An 18,737-nucleotide genomic window follows, 5' to 3' on the forward strand; every position below is an offset into this window, starting at 1 on the left:
TTTAAATTGTCAAATGCTTTCTCTGCGTCCGCAAAGCATAATGCTACTTCCTTTTCTGGATGTCTTTAATAATATTCTACAATATTTACAACAATTCTGATATTGTCTCTTATTTGCCTTTTGGGAAGAAACCCCGCTTGATCTTTCTTTATAAAATTTATCAAATATTGTTTAAACCATTCTGCCAAGATTCTTGTATATATTTTATACTCATTATTTAATAATGAAATTGGTCTATAATTTTTTACGTTCGTAACATCTCTATCTTCCTTTGGAATCAATGAAATAACAGCTTCCTTCCACGTATTTGGTATTTTCCCTTTTGTTCTTATCATATTCATCAATTTCTGAAGTTTCGGGATTAACTCCTCTTTGAGGGTTTTAAAAAATTTAGCTGTATATCCATCTGGCCCAGGTGCTTTTCCATTTTTCATTGCATTAATTGCTGCTTCAATTTCTATTTTTTCAATTGGATTGTTCAAAACTTTTCGCATATTTTCTGCTAAGGGTGCTATTTTTATCTTTTGTATATACTCATCCATCTTTCCTTTCCTTATTTTAACACCTTTAAATAACTTGGTATAATACTTAAAGAATTCTCTTTTTATTCCTTCTTGATCTACCACCTCTCTTCCATCCACCACAATTTTATTAATAATTTTACTTTCTCTCTTTTTCTTCAGTTGCCAGGCCAAATATTTTCCGGGTTTGTTTGCTCCCTCGAAAGATTTCTGCTGCAATCTTTTCAGATTCCATTCCAGTTCTTTATTTAACAAATGTCTCATTTGCATTTGTAATATTGTAATCTCCCTTATAATGTTCTTTTTCCTTGGCCTTTTTCTCAGTTCCCCTTCTTTTTTATTTATTTCATTTTGAATGTCCAACATCTGTTTTTCTTTTGCCCTCTTATCTTTGTTATTTAATGTAATCAATATTCTTCTTGTTACTGCTTTATAAGCATCCCAGACCGTCTGAAATTCTATATCCTCTTTATCGTTTATTTGGAAGAAAGCTTTAGTTTCATTTTCTAGAGATGTCACTATTTCTTTATTCTGTAGTAAATCTTCATTCAATCTCTATCTTCTCAACTTCTTAGACAATTTTGTAATCCACATTATTGGGTTATGGTCAGCCCCAATTTTAGGTAAAATCTCTATTTTCTTTGTTATAAGGCCTAAGTCTTTAGTGCCCCACAACATGTCAATTCTGGAAAAAGTTTTATGTCTTGCTGAAAAAAGGTATAGTCCCGCACTTCAGGATTAAATTTCCTCCATATAGCCTCCAAATTTTCTTGTTTGACCAATTCAAAAAAAAACTTTGGCAATTTTCCTTCCTTATTATTATTATTTTTTTACCCCCAGACCTATCCAGTGTGCTCTTAATTGTTCCATTAAAGTCCCCCATTATCAAAACTTGGTCATAAGTCAGTTCATCAAATTATTGTATAATGTCTTTTAAAGAAGCATCCTTTGCACCATTTGGTGCATACAGTCCCAATAACAACTTTATTTTGCATTTAATATTATTTCTACCACTACAAATCTTCCATCTTTATCTTTAAACACTAATTTCGGCTTGTTTAATATAGAAAATCACTCCCCTTTTCTTCTGTTCAGCCAATGAATAAAATTCTAGTCCCAGTTGTTTATTCCATAAAAATTTGTAATCCTTTTGTTTGATATGCACTTCTTGTAAACAAGCTATATTACAATTTTGCTTTTTAATCCAATGAAATGTTGCCTTACTTTTTTGTGGTGAATTTAGCCCATTTACATTCCAAGAGAATAATTTGTAATACATCATGGTGCAAATTCTTTATGTTCTTCATAAAACCTATGCAGTTCCTGTGTGCTTGTAATTGTAATCCTTTTTCCTTGCAACTCAAAGCTCAGACCTTCAGGTATTATGCATCTATACCTCATTTCATTGTCACGTAGTTTTTCTTTTAATTTTTTATGCTTTTCTGTCATTTATCACGCCTTGGCAATTCTTTCATGATTCTTACTCTGCTGCCTCCCACTATCAATGTCTTTTCAAAATTTTTATTCAAGATTTTTCCCAACATTTCTTTTGTCATATATCTTATGGCCACATCTCTTGGTAGATTATTTTTCTTGGCCTATAGTGAGTTCACTCTATACATATAGTCATACATGCTTCTAGTTACTTCAGGATCTTCCTCCAAAAATTCTGCAATTATTCTTATCATATATCCTTTCAAATCAGTCTCTTCATCGCAGGTACTCCTCTCAGACGTATCTGGGTTTCCATCAATTTGCAGTCATGAATTGCCACCTTTTCTTGCATTTTTAGCAAGGTGGAATCATGTACTTTCACTCTCTCTTCCACCTCTTGCACTTTCTTTGATGTTACCACAGTCTCATTTCTGAGATCTTCTATATCTTTCCTTAGCTCTTCAATGTCTTTTCTAATTTCTTTTTTAGAAGCAGTTATCATGTCTCTCACCCCTTTCATCACCCTGGCTTCCATTGCTTCTAATTGCTCTTGCATTTTATTTATTTATTTATTTGTTCAATTTATATCCCGCCCTACCCCACCAAGGTGGGCTTAGGGCGGCTTACAATACAAAAAGCTAAAGATCAGTTTAAAATACATTAATAATTATACAATAAAATACATAAAAATGCATACATAAAAATACATAAAAATACATACATACATTTTCTCCATTAAGGCAGTCCTTGCACGAGTTAACTTATGCTCTGACATTTCAAAAAAACACCAAAATTTTTGACTTCTCCAAATTAAATTTAAACTATCAGGTTTGATAGAGTAAGGCTTGCCCTTTTCAATAAGCCTAATTTCGCCGTCCTCAGAGCCTCCTGGGCTCAGATATTAATTTTTAAAGTTTTTATTTTTTCCAAAATGGCAGTCGCGACTTTCTGCTTCCCTTTAAAAAAATTTTCCTTTAAAAGGCTTTTAAAATAATTATCAGTGATAATGTCCAATAGTATTTACCTTATAATTGTCACCTCTGTCAGCTTCACCAATTTTTACTGTCCTGAACACTTTAAAAACTTTGTTTAAATTTTGACCTCCTAGTAATGGCCGCCGATGTTTTTCTAGGATATTATAGTCCTAGAGTAGGCTAGCTGCTTCAATGATTTCCCTTTTCCATCCAACACTTCCTGCTTTTCTTGCCACCAAATCCCGTTTTCACTGGTAAAAAGATCTTGCGATGTTTGATGTATTTCCTGTGTTGACTGTGAGAGCAGCAAATCTGTGACGATGGGGCTTTTTCACCAAAACCGCAAGTAGACAAAACAATAAATTCCTTTCCACTTTTTAGCACTGTCCTTTAAATTTACAAAGTTCAAATTTCGCCCCTTCTCCCCTTCTTCCAAACCTTCTGGATCTCTATTTCCCACCTTCTGATTTTATTTTGTTTAACTTTAAATAGTCCCAAATGAAGATAGTCATCAGTACCTTTTTCTGCAGTTATCCAGATCCAACACCGGTCTTGTATAGCTTTAGATGTTTAGCAGTCTCAAAGAAGGTTAGGATCCTGTCGAGCTTATGTCAAATAAATGACTCTGGAAACTCTGCAGATGATGAATATTCAACTCGTCTCCGGAGACCCCACAAAGCCTCAAAGGAGCCCCCCCCCCCGGGACTCCCTTTTAGCCAAGGTAAATCTCCTCAGAGTTTCCTGTGCATATCTTGGACTGATCTCTGACTGAGAAAAGTAGGCAGTAGGCATTAAATTGCCCTCCACTACCCCGAACAGAAGCCCCAGCCTGCTCCCCTTCTGAGAAGCAATTCAGCTCGGCATTTTCCAACCCTGGAAGTCCGATCAGCTCCAAGATATCTAACTGAAATGTCACTGAATCACCTGGAGAGGCTGGGGAAAAGCTTGAACTTTAACCTGTTAATGTAAGATCATGAACCAGCATTTGGTAACATTAGTCTTCTATGCAAATGCCAATTCTTTCATAAGATTATTTATCAGTAGAACTGGCCAGTACAGGAAATAATTGATATAGTTTGTTTTGTCTTTGCATTAATGTCTATGCTTTTGGATTTCAGACATGGATGTCTACTTGTAATAAATCTTTGGTTTGTACCCTGGTTTTATACAGGTTATAACTTTCTGAGGTGGCTAGGGTTCCTGAGGCAGAAAATCAAGGAACATGAATAAAACCATGCCTAATTGTACTCCGATCCTGCCCCTTCACTCAGATTCTGTCAAATCTGCGATAAAAATCTAGCAAGTGAGATCTTCAGACAAGTTTACTTCTGAAATACCTTCTCACTGGAAAAGAGAATAATGCTAGGGAAAGTTGAAGGTGGCAGGAAACAAGGAAAACCCAACATTACATGGACTGACTTAATCAAGGAAGCCACGACCCTCAGGTTGCAAGACCTGAGGAAGGCTCTTAACAACAGGGGCTGTGGCTCAGTGGAGGAGCCTCTACTTTGCATGCAGAAGACCCCAGGTTCAATCTCTGGCATTCCAGTTCAAAGAACCAGGTAGGAGGTGATGTGAAAGGCCGCTGCTTGGAGAGCCGCTGCCAGGCTGAGTTAACAAGACTTTGATGGACTGAGGGTCTGATTCAGTATAAGGCAGCATTGGGTGTGTGATAAGATGGTTTAATTCATACAGTCACCATAAGTCAGAAGCAACTTGATGGCATAACACACAAATCACTCTACACGTGTGCAATATAGAGAAGGCAAGGTGCAATGAATGAATGTTTTATTTACAGCTTCACCAAAGGACATGTGTGCCAGTGTTAGCAGCCAGACCTTTCTTCCCACAGAGGGGCACTTTAGTGCATAGAAAGAGAGAGAAAGAGGTAAACACCCTTCATACAAATTCATACAACATCATTCAGATGTTGCCTTTATCAATGGCTGGAATGGATGAGCAATCCTTAAGTGTTGTCCAGCTGTGTATAACTGGAAATGGTTCACATTGCCTTGGTGAAGTATCCCTTGGAGTAAGGGATATTATTGTATTAGGCTTGGCATTGGAAGGTGTTTTGTTCTAGAGAGCAAATATGCTCTTTTAACTGGGGTAGATTGCACAATTCCAGCACACCCTCCTCATCCCTGGGCTTTCAATGTCACTCATGGCTGTACCCAGGTGCCTTTAGATTCAGGTGAGTAGCTGTGTTGCTCTGAAGCAGCAGAATGAAGTTTGAGTCCAGTGGCACCTTTAAGACCAGCAAAGTTTTGTTCAAAGTATAAGCTTCTGTGTGCATTGAAGTATGTGTGCACACACAAGCTTATACCTTGAATAAGACTTTGTTGGTCTTAGGGGTGCCACTGGACTCAAACTTTGTTCCAGGTGCCTTTATGAGACTTCCCAAGTTCCAGATCCCCTGGCATTTAGGCTCTAAAAAGAGGTACCGATTAAAACAACTAAGTCCAAAATAAGAGGTGGATCCCACGGACCAAGAGGGTCTTAGCTGGAGGAGGGAGTGAGGTCATTACTGAACACTAAAAATGGAGGAAATCCTTTTCTCATTAACCAAGCTACGCTTTGTGCTGAACAGTTAAGTCAGTTCTTGAGTGGATGGGGACAAGAACCCAGCATTTCCCTCAAACCTGAATGGTCTCTTCTTGTACCACAGACAACTGAGTGGGCAAAATTGGCCAGTACCCATTTTGCAGAGTATTGTGTTGTGGTAGAGAAGTAGTGTTTTTGATTTTTAGTTGATTTATATTGATCCCCACCCCTCCTGCAGATTCAGCTTTTCGAATGCAAACTGTATAACAACATTCCTTTAGATAAAATTAGATGCATTTTTTTTTTGCTGAGAAAAAGAAACCCTTTGCTACTCTGCTATTAGCATGCCTGCCAAAGATCGAGAGTGTACTGGATGCAGAAAAAGTGACTTCCTTGGCAACTCGACACAAACAACCCTTGTTAAGATGAGGAAACTGGCTCAATATAGCATGACTGCAGTATCTGTTAGATAGCATGAGGCATTTGTGTCCCCAGTGCCTGAAAATTAGCCCTTTTGAAATGGTGAAAGGATGCCCTGCTTCCTTTAATACATATCATGTCCCAGAATGTTAGTTACTTTCTTTTCAGGCCAAAAGTGAGGGCAAGAAATGTTTCAAGAACTCTGCTTCCTCTGAGCTAGAACTGGTGACAACCAAATATACAGTCTGACTCCAAATGGTGGCAAACTATAGGTATAGCCCAATCAGGAGACCACTAAGGAAACCAGGGTTATGACACAGAGACAGGCAATGGCAAACCACCTCTGTTAGTCTTTTGCCTTGAAAACCCAATGAGAGGTTCGCCATAAGTCAACTACAACTTGATGGCACCTCACATATATGCACAGTCAGGGGTGGAATTCTAACAGGAGTTCCTTTGCATATTAGGCCACACAACCCTGATGTGTTTACAAGAGTTTACAAAAAAGAGCCACGTAAGCTCCAGGAGGATTGGCTACATTGGGGGGGGGGGGGGTACGGCCTAATATGCAAAGGAATTCTTGCTAGAATTCCACCCCTGCACACAGTCAATTTAGATCATATAACTAAATATCATCACCCGACGTATTGGAACAAACATCATATGATCAAAAAGGAAAAAAGTCTATCAAATACTATCCATTTGGTGTAGAGCCAGTTTGGTGTAGTGGTTAAGTGTGCGGACTCTTATCTGGGAGAACCGGGTTTGATTCCCCACTCCTCCACTTGCACCTGCTAGCATGGCCTTGGGTCAGCCATAGCTCTGGCAGAGGTTGTCCTTGAAAGGGCAGCTGCTGTGAGAGCCCTCTCCAGCCCCACCCACCTCACAGGGTGTCTGTTGTGGGGGAGGAAGGTAAAGGAGATTGTGAGCCGCTCTGAGACTCTTCCGAGTGGAGGGCGGGATAGAAATCCAATATCTTCTTCTTCTTCTTCTTCTTCTTCTTCTTCTTCTTCTTCTTCTTCTTCTTCTTCTTCTTCTTCTTCTTCTTCTTCTTCTTCTTCTTCTTCTTCTTCTGCCAATGAAAATGTCTACATTACAGCAAACTGAATAATGATTCCCTCTTGCCAGGGGAGCATGAAACTGTAGTCTGTGGAGTACAGGAAAGTATCTCTTCAGAGAATACTTAGCACCCTCACCAAACTGCAATTCCTAGGATTATTTGACAGAGATTATATCAATTATACCTAGGGTTGCCAAGTCCAATTCAAGAAATATCTGGGGACTTTGGGGGTGGAGCCAGGAGACTTTGGGGGTGGACCAGGAGACATTGGGGCGGAGCCAGGAACAAGAGTGTGACAAGCATAACTGAACTCCAAGAGAGTTCTGGCCATCACATTTAAAGGGACAGCACACCTTTTTAAATGTCTTCCTTCCATAGGAAATAATGAAGGATAAGGGCACCTTCTTTTGGGGCTCATAGAATTGGACCCCCTGGTCCAATCGTTTTGAAATTTGGGGGATACTTTGGGGAGAGGCACTAGATACTATATTGAAAATTTGGTGCCTCTACCTCAAAAAACAGCTCCCCCAGAGCCCCTGAAACCTGCAGATCAATTCCCCATTATACCCTATGAGAAGACGTTTCCCTCTCCACCCCCCCCCCCCGTTTCTGGGAAATCTGATGCAGGGGACAGAACTCACTCACCTCCGGAGGTGCAAAGGCACATGGTCCTTTGGGGGCGTGGCTGGGCTCCCCTCCCTTCACCGGCCAGCTGACTGGGGGCGGGAAGCAGCCTGAGAAAACGGAAGAGCTCTGGCTGCCGTTCTCCTCCCTCCCCTCCCCCCGCTTTCCCTTTTATGGCCAGCGGGGGGAGGAGGCTCCAAATCTGGAGTCTCCAGGCCTAGCGGGGGATTTGGGAACCCTAATTATACCAGCATAAATATAGGCATGACTGTCAAGATAGGAAGAATACAGAGAGAAATTTCAGAGACTCGTCATGACAAGTCATGGGTTAAGGAATCCCAGAGGGAATCTTTGGTAGTGTAACGTACTGAGACAAGAGACGTTGGTAGGGCAACATGCTTTAATGGAGGCACGTTACAAGAGAGAGAACACGCGGGCCGGGTCCCGCTTATGTACAACTCCGGGAACCTCCCTCCAGACAGGCCAGTCCAATCCTGGCCTGTTGAACTTCCCGCCACAGCTGGTGATTGGCTGGGAGTTCGGGTCCTGCGCTGAGCAGCCCGGGGACAGCCCGGTCGCTCCGCGCAGGGTCGCGCTGGCTGGTTTTATGTTATTGTGTTATTGCGTTGTATCGTTATCTCGATACACTACAGGTAGGTTCTCAGGGCCCCCCTGGTAACCATGGTGGCTCTTGGTACTCCCAGGAATACCAAAATGGAAAGCTGTCTTTCTCATTTTAGCCAGTCTTCATTAGCAATCTCTGCAGTCATTTTTCAATATATATACTTGACTCAATATTCCGAGCAGGCCTAAATTATGGGCATGGGTACTTCATAATATGTCATTTTACGCATATATCCAGCCTACTCAAATTACTGATTTAGGATGAAGAATCTGTTACTATGTGTAGGATGGAGCTAGCTCTTCTTAGTAGACACAGTTTGTGGTACTTAGCAGTTGTCCTTCTATCACTGAACAGATAATTATGATACAGACACTGCTCATCAGTTAATGCATCAGTAACCAGTAATCAGCCCTAACCTGATCATTTATTTACTTTAAAAACATTTCTATCCTGTTTTACTTTCTTAGACATGTGGTGGCATGTGGCCTTAGTGTCAGTCATAAATCAATCACTAACTAACTCAGGAAACCTTCTCTAGGCCACTCAAAGAGGTGTTTTCCATCCTCTACTTTAAAAACCATCCCTACAGAAAAATAATGTGGCTAATTATTATCCAGTCTCTAATCTTCCCTTTCTAGGCACAGTGACTGAGAGAGCAGTAGCAGACGATCTCCATACCTTCTTGGATAACTCATATGCTCTGGACCTTTTCCAGTCTGGATTGAGGCTGGGCTATGGGAAGGAGACAGCTGTGTTCACTTTAGTTGATGACCTCTGTCTGAATGCACACAAATGCCATGCCTCTTGGGTCAGTCACAAGTACCCTCAGAGCTGTTCTCTCAAGAGCAGTTCTCAATCAGAACTCTCTCAGCACCACCTACCTCAAAGGGTGTCTGTTGTGGGAAGGAGGAAGGCAAGACAATTGTAAGCTGCACTCCTTCAAGTAGTGAAGAGCAGGGTATAAAACCAACTCTTCTTTTCTAAACTGAAAAGTCCCAGGCTCTTCAGCCTTTCCTCATTGGGAAGGTGCTCCAACCCCCTAGTAATCTTAGTTGCCCTCCTCTGTACATTTTTCAGCTCTGCGATGTCCTTTTGGAGATATGTTGACCAGAACTGTACATAGTATTCCAGATGAGGCCACATTATAGACCTCTACAGGGGCATTACAATACCAGCCATTTTATTCTCAGTCCCTTTCTTAATAATCGCTAACAGTTTGTCCCCACCCCTGCAGCACACTGGGTTGACACTTCCATTGAATTATCCACCACAACCCCAAGATCTTTTCCCCTTCCAGTCTCAGTGGGTTCAGATCTCATTAGCTTGACACTAGGATTTTTTTTCTCCCAGTGTGCATCCCCTTACACTTACATACCATCTGTTGCTGTAAGTACGATCCTACTGTGTAATTCCTGCATCATTTAATATGTCATGTTAATGTTTAAGGTGTGTTTCAGCTCTTTTTTTCAGCTTTCTCAACTCCAAACCTTATTGCTTTGTTTATAGGATGTCCCATCCTGTCAATTGTATTTGATTTACGTTATACAACCTGCACTGAGTCTCAGTAAGAAAGGCAGGCCATAAATAATATAAATCAGATAACTCTACAGCTCTCCCCCCTCTAGGTTGATGCACTATTGGATTAGGTTGATGCACTATTGAGGGAATTTTACCCTACTTGCTCTTTTGGTAAGCATGCCACAAGTTAAAAACACAACCTTAATGAATTGCCCCATCCCAGCTATTGCCAGGTAATATACAACTGAATAAAAAGATACATACATGTGGACAAATAAAACCATTTAGATAAAAACAAATTAAAACCCAATGGCATCTTATTAAAGTGCTGTTGAACAGGTTACTGAGTGTCACATTTCTTCAATGCACCATTCAGCACACTTGTGGCTCTCCTGCCTTAGTGTGTTTTGCTTTTGGTTTTCTGACCCATGGAGTAAGCAACACCATGGTGTAGGACAGGCCAGCAGAAATGACTCTCTGAGCCCTTCTGTTCCTGCTTGTAGATCCCCACAGCCTGTACAACTGCTTGCCCCAATGCTACTGGTTTGCCATCAATGCCCTGGTTGATATTGCTCCGGTTTCTTCCTGTGCTGTCTCGCTGCTGATCTTTTAAGGATTTTATCTCTGCAAACAGTGCCTGCTGGAGCACAGGACTGGGTAGATGTGTCATCATCCTTCCACAAGAACATAAGAGAAGCCATGTTGGATCAGGCCAAGGGACTATCCAAGGGCTTATCAATGCTCTGTGTCACACAGTGGCCAAAAAAAAGGTGCTATCAGGAGGTCCACCAGCAGGGCCAGAACTTCTGAAGCCCTCCCACTGTTCCCCCCAAGCACCAAGAATATGGAGGATTCCTACCCCAAACAGAATGTTCCATCTGCACCTTGTGGCTAATAGTCACTGATGTAGCTCCGCTCAGGGGTGGAATTCTGTCAGGAGCAACTTTGCATATTAGGCCACACACCCCTGATGTAGCCAATCCTCCAAGAGCTTAGAAAAAAGAGCTTGTAAGCACTTGGAGGATTGACTCCATCAGGGGTGTGTGGCCTAATATGCAAAGGAGCTCCTGCTAGAATTCCACCCTTGCCTCCACTCTATATGTTTATTCAACCCCTTCTTGAAGCTGTGTATGCTTGTAGCTGCCACCCTTTCCTAGTGAATTCAACATGTTAATTACTTTTTAGGTGATGAAGTACATCCTAGATCTTTAAATACTTCCTAGATCTTTAACTACATTAACACATTACTATTCATTTATTCCAGTCACATTTGAATGGGAGAAGCAACAAAAAAAAACAACCCTGCTGGTATTGTGCCAGTATGCAATGTGTGTGTGTGTGTGTGTGTGTGTGTGTGTGTGTATATATATATATATATATATATATATATATATATATATATATATATATATATATATATATATATATATATATATATATATATATATATATATATATATATATATATATATATATATATATATATATAATGATGTGTTGTTTAGCAGCAACTGTGTCATTTGTTGCTTTTGACAGCAAAATAAATTAGTGTGATCAACATAATTTCTCCAAAACAGCTAAATAAAAACAGATGGCTTCAAATATTTTGGTAGGGCCCATTAGCCCAAGTTTACATGTATGTATAGACATCAGTTCAGTTGACAACATATGGTGCCTGTTTACTGCTTTTGCAATGAAACGCTCTCTTCTACAGCTTCATCATGATGAAAGAGGTTGAAGGGTTGTTTAGTTTGAGTTTGCAGAAATCTATGACTTGCTAATTTACAGAAGGAAACTGGGGCTCCGAGCCTGGGGATAGAGAAGGCAGTTGTTGTAATAATTCAAGAAATAAACAGAAGAAGGTGGAACGCAGTGTCACATTTGTAGACTGACACAACAGACTATTAGAGCATATTTATAGCTACTTTACCCCAAAGCTATGCGTTAATTTCCCCCTCCACAAAGAAGGCACCTTCCCCATAAACCTGCAGCATCTTCTGCATAAGATATTGGCCACTGTGAAATAATAAAACGCAGGGGGGGGGGGCGGTTTGTAGAAAAGCCCAGCAGGAACTCATTTGCAAATTAGGCCACACATCCCTGATGCTAAGCCAACCGGAACTGAGTCCCTGGGCATTCCTGCTCAAATAAAGCCCGGATAACATGAATTTTTCACACTGCCTCTCAAGTACATTTATTATTATAATTATCCTTATCATTTGAAGTACAGATATGATCGTGAAAAGTTGTACGGCCACCCTATAAGGTAAGCCAATAAAATGCTGTGTAGAGTTCATGCTAGGTAGGTATCAGGTTCCCAGCATCTCCAGATTATTTTTTTTATTATTTATCGTATGTATTTATTATTTATTTATCATATGGCAGAATTACGCACAGGAAGCAGAGAATAATATAAAAAATATATATTTATATAATATATTACACCGGACAGCTCAGTGAAAGTGTCGACCCAGTGTGCTGCAGGGGTGAAAAAGGCAAGTTCCCTATTAGTGATTATTAGGAAAGGGACTCCGGAGAAAAGGTCTCAGCTGGCAAAGAAGACCTGCAGCTTACCTGGGAAAGCCAGCGACTTCAAGAGGGAAAGCTTTTTTGGGCCAGGTTAAAGAATTCACCAGGGTGTGAGTGAATCCATGCAACATCTGGCACATCATATGTTTATTCTAGGCTCTTGCCTGACAGCTGTACTCACAATAGAGCTCCACTACGCACTTTGGGTTTTAGAAAATAGGACGTGCACATGCCCACACACAGTTCTGAGGCCATCTTACTATGAGTCAGGCTGTTGATTTAGGCAGGAAAAGGTCTTTCTCAGCATTTCCCAACCCAAGATCCTTCCACTGCAGAAGATGGCACTTCAGAATTTCTGCATGCAAAACACACTTGACCCAGGATGCTGACAGCTCTGGAGAAAAATGTTGTGTCCTTAATGTGTTGAAATGGGCAGCTGAGGCTTCTCATGACATGAAGATAAATAATGACACCTGGTATAAAATATTCCATTAAGCCTCTGTTAAAAGCAGGGGTGGAATTCTAGCAGGAGCTCCTTTGCATATTTGGCCATGCACCCCTGATGTAGCCAAGCCTCCAAAGAGAGCCTTGTAAGCATAAGAGCTTCTGCTAGAATTCCACCCCTGGTTAAAAGGACAGGGCATTTTTTCTCTTTCCATGTAGCTGGAATTCTGAGCTCTACCACTGAACCACAGCTTCAGGGTCATTTTTTGTGTTGCAGTTTATGTGGACTGTGATGTGGACAGGGGTTGCTTGCTTCCTAGGGAAATATGGACATGATTAGACTCATGATCATGATCTACAGGAAGAGGAGGTTTCCCCCCACATCATGTCCCAGACCTGAAATGTCCCAGGAGGCCATTATTTGTCTCCTGGGTAAACTTAACATGTGACCGAGCAAATACCCACTCCCTGGGGCCATTTGAGGTCAGGGAAATGGTGCAGACACTTGCAATTGTTCCAATCTGAATCAGGCCCGTGTGCGTGAATTGGCTATGTTTCAATCAGACAGCAGCTACTTCATTCCCTAGCAAGTCCTTGGTTATTTGATGTCTGCTTCAGCAAAGTCAAGCTAACTGCAATCAATCTGCATGGTCAGAAAAATCCAGGACTGAAGAGCTTCAAAATAGACACATCACACTTACAAAACCAAACTCAGCTCATCTACAGAAAGCTAGCCAACTAAGGATAAAAGCAGGGACATTTCTGCTATAAAGGTAGCTTTCAATGAGGAGCAATGCTTCTTTTCCTTAACAGAATGGAGCAGTTAAACATGTGACTCCCCCCCCACCCCATACACCTGATTTCTGGAGTGGTACAGTCCAGAAAGGCTGTGCCCCCTGCATATGTAAATTGGCTCTCCTTTATAACCTTTCAGAATGGTCTGAACTTTCCCCTTTCTGATCAGAGGTAAGGAGAGCTGATTTTCCAGTGCCTCATTTGGAACTCATGTCACTTCTTTGTAGGGGAAGGATGTTACAGCTCCTTAGCCACTTCCCCTCTTGTTAATCCAGGCCCAGTGGCAGAACTTCAGAGACTTCTATAGCTGTAGGCTAATCAGGATTACCTGTAAAGCACAGCAGATGATGATTCTCCCAGGGCCGAGGTTGAGCAGAATCAATACATTTGATAATGAAAGCAATAAGAAGGACATTTAAGATGTCTTAAATAAAGACAGCCAGTAGATCGGTGTTTTTTCCTTTGCAGTTTGGGGAAAAAATAATGAAATATTGGTAAAATGCAGTTTAATTGATGTTTAATGGCTCTCCGTATAATTCAAACGACATCAGCAAGGTAGTTTGGGATGGTCGTTCAGAGCCATTTGTTAATAATTTAATGGCGTTTTTACATATCTGGTGTAAAAATACCATGGGGAGATGCAATACATGAAGCTGTGGGGCTTCAGGATAAGTGAATTAAATTGTCTTCTAAGAATTTTATTTTTGAAGAAATGATATGGCTTTGGAACTCCATGAGTGTGTGAGCACACGTACACACCAACTGGTCTCATATTATGTTATAAAAATGCCTGAAAAGACATCAATGATTGATAAGAGGAGGCCATAGGATAAATATATTGTCCAGAAAACAAGCATATCCACTCCTGAATCTGAATGGAATGGAAATGAGCAAGAAACTCTTTGATAGGGTTTGAGCTCTTTGATATCAGATGTGTAATGGCTCAGCCACAGTGTCAAGTCCCTACTTCATGCTGGATCCCACCATTTTTCTAAAGAGCACTCATTCCAAATTCCTTTCTGTAAAAAACCCAACAACAACATCATTTGTAGATACTGCAAGAAGGTGGAACATCCAGGCCTCATTTTGGGTGGGAGCTCACAGGAGTGGAACTCTGGAACCTCTAAATTTTATTGTGCTCTTTCTTCTCCCTCCCTCCCAAAGTAGGCTTGCCAAGTCCAATTCAAGAAATATCTGGGGACTTTGGGGGTGGAGCCAGGAGCCAGGCTGTGACAAGCATAACTGAACTCTAAAAGGAGTTCTGGCCATCACATTTAAAAAACTGCACATCTTTTAAATGCCTTCCCTCCATTGGAAATAATGGATGGGGCACTTTCTTTTGGGGCTCTTAGAATTGGACCTCCTGGTCCAATCTTTTTGAAACTTGGCGGGTATTTTGAGGAGAGGTACTGGATGCTATGCTGAAAATTTGGTGACCCCACCTAAAAAAAACAGCCCCCGAGAGCCCCAGATACCTGCAGATCAATTCTCCATTATATCCCATGGGAATCAGTCTCCATAGGGAATAATGGAGTGTCCAGCAGACATTTCCCTCCCCCACCCCACATTCTGATGACCCTAAAGTGGGGGGAGGGCCTCCAAACCAGCGTTTTAAGATATTCTCCTGTGTAGATGTTCAGATTAATGTTAGCTGATGGCTAAATATGCACTCATGGAATGTTATTAATGTTGCCAGTTCCAGGTTGGGAAATACCTGAAGATTTGGGAGGTGGAGCCTGAGGAGGGCAGGATTTGGGGAGGGGAGGGGCTTCAATGGGTTATAATGTCATACAGTCCACCTTCCAAAGCAGCCATTTTCTGCAGGTGAAGTGACCTCTGTCACCTGGAGATCAGTTGCAATAGAAGGAGCTCTCCAGCCACCACCTGGAGGTTGGCATCCCTAAATGACATATGTGCAAATTATCTCATTGTTACATCATACTAAACAAAGAGAGAGGGCAGTGCATGGGGTCATGGGTTCAACATGCAGAAGATTCCAGGTTCAATTCACAGCATATTGATTTAATATGATCAGATTTCCGATGATATGAAAGACATCCGTCTGAAACCCTGGAAAGCTGTTGCCAATCATAGTAGACAATACAGACCTTGATAGTCTGACATAGTATAAGGCAGCTTCTTCAAAGACCTGCAGTGTAAATAACTCATTTAACAAAGTTCTCCATATTATGTAGCTCTCTTTGAAAGGAGGCCGTTCCAGATCTTGGTTCCAGGGATTAGCTGTTGAGATTGCCATTTTACCAATATGAAGCTGTCAGGCAGGGAGGCTAATGGCAAATCAGGCGGGATGGAAGCAGCTAAAAGGTCAGAGAATTCAGAGGTAGGCAACGTCCATAGGACATGGCAGAAACAGTATCAGCGGCTGGAATTCAGAACCCAATTTGGGCCGACACAGGAATGACTCATGTCCAGATTTATATATGCTAAATACTGAGTTCGATGCATTTGGAGTTCACACAAAACTGGCTTTATTGGTAACTACATTCTAAGACAACATAGTGGGGCCGTGCCCCCGCTTATATGCATGCAAAAAGGACCATCCCCCCAACTTCCCATACCAAATTGTGGCAGTCAAATTTCATGCCCTGACCGCTCATTGGTTATTTAAAGGAGTTCAGATCTCAGACAGAAATATTGCATTGCTAGCATTCCTGCGGTTGCCTACAAAAGTTTCTCGCCATGCATAAAGTCCAATACATAACAAAATAGCATGTTCAAACCCACACATCTGGGTCCTGCCTCAGTCCCGCCCTTACCTTGACCTCCACCATTGCTCTGCCGCTTCAAAAAGCTACCAGGTAGTAATTGACAGCAAATCACTGAAGCACTTCCAAAACACCTTTCCTGGCTGTCTGAATGGCCGGGGAGTGTCAGGGAAACGTTGCTCATGTGCTTGAGTGGTGTGACCTCACTTCTGGGGCACGTGCAGCCCATCCTTGTTCCAGCAGTGGGCCATGCACTGACTGACCACTCGTGAGGCACTTTCCACTAATCTGACTTTCTTCGAAGATGGGAGGCTGTCTCTCCAAGCTGCCCATCTGTACCCAGCCAAGATCAGGGCAAGAAGTAGGAGTTCACATGGCAGTCCAGGGCAGAGTCAAGGCACTAGGTCAAACCAGGCGGAGGCCAAGAGTCCACAACAATAGCACAGTATGGACAAGTTGCTCAGACTGAAGGACCCAGCCTGGAGGCAGAAGCTTTACATCTCTTGGCTAGGAGGGATGGTGGCCTAGTGGTAGAGCATCTGCTTAGAAAGCAGAAGGTCCCAGGTTCAATCCCCAGCATTTTCAACTAAAAAGGGTCTGGGTAAATAGGCGTGAAAAACCTCAGCTTGAGACCCTGGAGAGCCGCTGCCAGTTTGAGTAGACAAGACTGATTTTGATGGACCGAGGATCTGATTCAGTAGAAGGCAGCTTCATATGTAAATTCTTTCCTTAGGCATGGGGTACTTCCTCAGCTGACTGTTGGGGGGCACTGTGGTGCTGAGGATCCTGGGACAGCAGTTCTTACCTGAAAGAAGGAAGCTCAGGTGGTGTGCAAAGCAAAGAGCCGCTGGTCCCAGCTCCTGGGTTCAAGCCTGTAGCACCTGATGCTAGTCCCTCCCCCCCTCCCATGTTATTTTTCTTAGAAATAAAGCATGTCTTCTGCCCAACTTAGTTTTCAATGAGGATGGGATTCGTTGGGTTTTATGTATGGGCAAAAATGTTAAAACCCTTTGCAGAACTCATTATGTTACTCATCAGTTGTATACCTATCTCCAGTCAAACAACAGAAGCACAATGACAGTAAAACTTGCTGATTTATGAGCTGTAGAAAGATGTTTCTTGGAGGAGGTGTCTCATCTGTGCTCAGATTGATGGCCACGGGGAGTCCATCTACTGAAGAAATAAGGTAACCATGAAATGAGGCAAAGAGGGAGATCTCTCCAAATGTACGTAAGAATTGGCTGAAGGTTTTTCTCTGGCTAAGTTTTTCCTAAACGAGCAAAGGCCTCATATAGAAACGTCAAACATTTTCCAAGCAACAGTCCACATAAAACCTATTGGCTTGTGTATCTGAAAAAGCACTTAAGTGGCAAATTTCATGAGCAGATGTCAGTGTTTGGGGATTCATTTGACGTAACTGAATGTGCTGGTAACCCTGCTGGCATCATGCTCTGGGCAATGCCAGGTAGTGACTGCAGCATCTCAGCATGTTTTTAGGAAACCCAATTGCAGCACCTAATAAAGAAAGTAAAGGGGGATATGTAGAGTAACAGGATGGGACTTTAAATGAACAGCTGAAAAATCCAGTCTCAGATCAGTATTTGTTTGCATCTGCAATTTCAGATTATTCTTCCATGCATGAGAACTAGACAACCTTGTAAGGTATATCTACACTTCACTGCACTACACTGAGCCTGTCAGGGGAGGGTGGGATATAAATCTGATAAATAAATAAATAAATAAATAAATAAATAAATAAATATACTGCTTAGGCTGGTTTTATGAAATGTCATTGGTTTCCAGGGAAGAACCCTGATCTTGAGAATGCAAGGGAAAGTAACATGGACTTTAAAATTCAAGGGAAGAACCCTGATGGGAGAACCTGGAAAAAAAGGTCACCACACCTCAGAAAAGATATTATAGCATTGGAAAAAGTGCAGAAAAGGGCAACTAGAATGATTAAAGGGCTGGAACACTTTCCCTATGAAGAAAGGTTAAAACACTTGGGGCTTTTTAGCTTGGAGAAACGTCGACTGCGGGGTGACATGATAGAGGTTTACAAGATTATGCATGGGATAGAGAAGGTAGAGAAAGAAGTACTTTTCTCCCTTTCTCACAATATGAGAACTCGTGGACGTTCAATGAAATTGCTGAGCAGTCAGGTTAGAACTGATAAAAGGAAATACTTCTTCACCCAAAGGGTGATTAACACATGGAATTCACTGCCATAGGAGGTGGTGGCAGCTATAAGCATAGACAGCTTCAAGAGGGGATTGGATAAGCATATGGAGCAGAGGTCCATCAGTGGCTATTAGCCACAGCCTATTGTTGGAACTTTCTGTCTGGGGCAGTGATGCTCTGTATTCTTGGTGCTTGGGGGTGGGCACAGTGGGAGGGCTTCTAGCCCCACTGGTGGACCTCCTGATGGCACCTGGGTTTTTTGGCACTTGGTATATTTTTGGCCACTGTGTGACACAGAGTGTTGGACTGGATGGGCCATTGGCCTGATCCAACATGGCTTCT

This window comes from Heteronotia binoei, chromosome 10, assembly GCF_032191835.1.
Source record: "Heteronotia binoei isolate CCM8104 ecotype False Entrance Well chromosome 10, APGP_CSIRO_Hbin_v1, whole genome shotgun sequence".
NCBI classification, from domain to species: domain Eukaryota; kingdom Metazoa; phylum Chordata; class Lepidosauria; order Squamata; family Gekkonidae; genus Heteronotia; species Heteronotia binoei.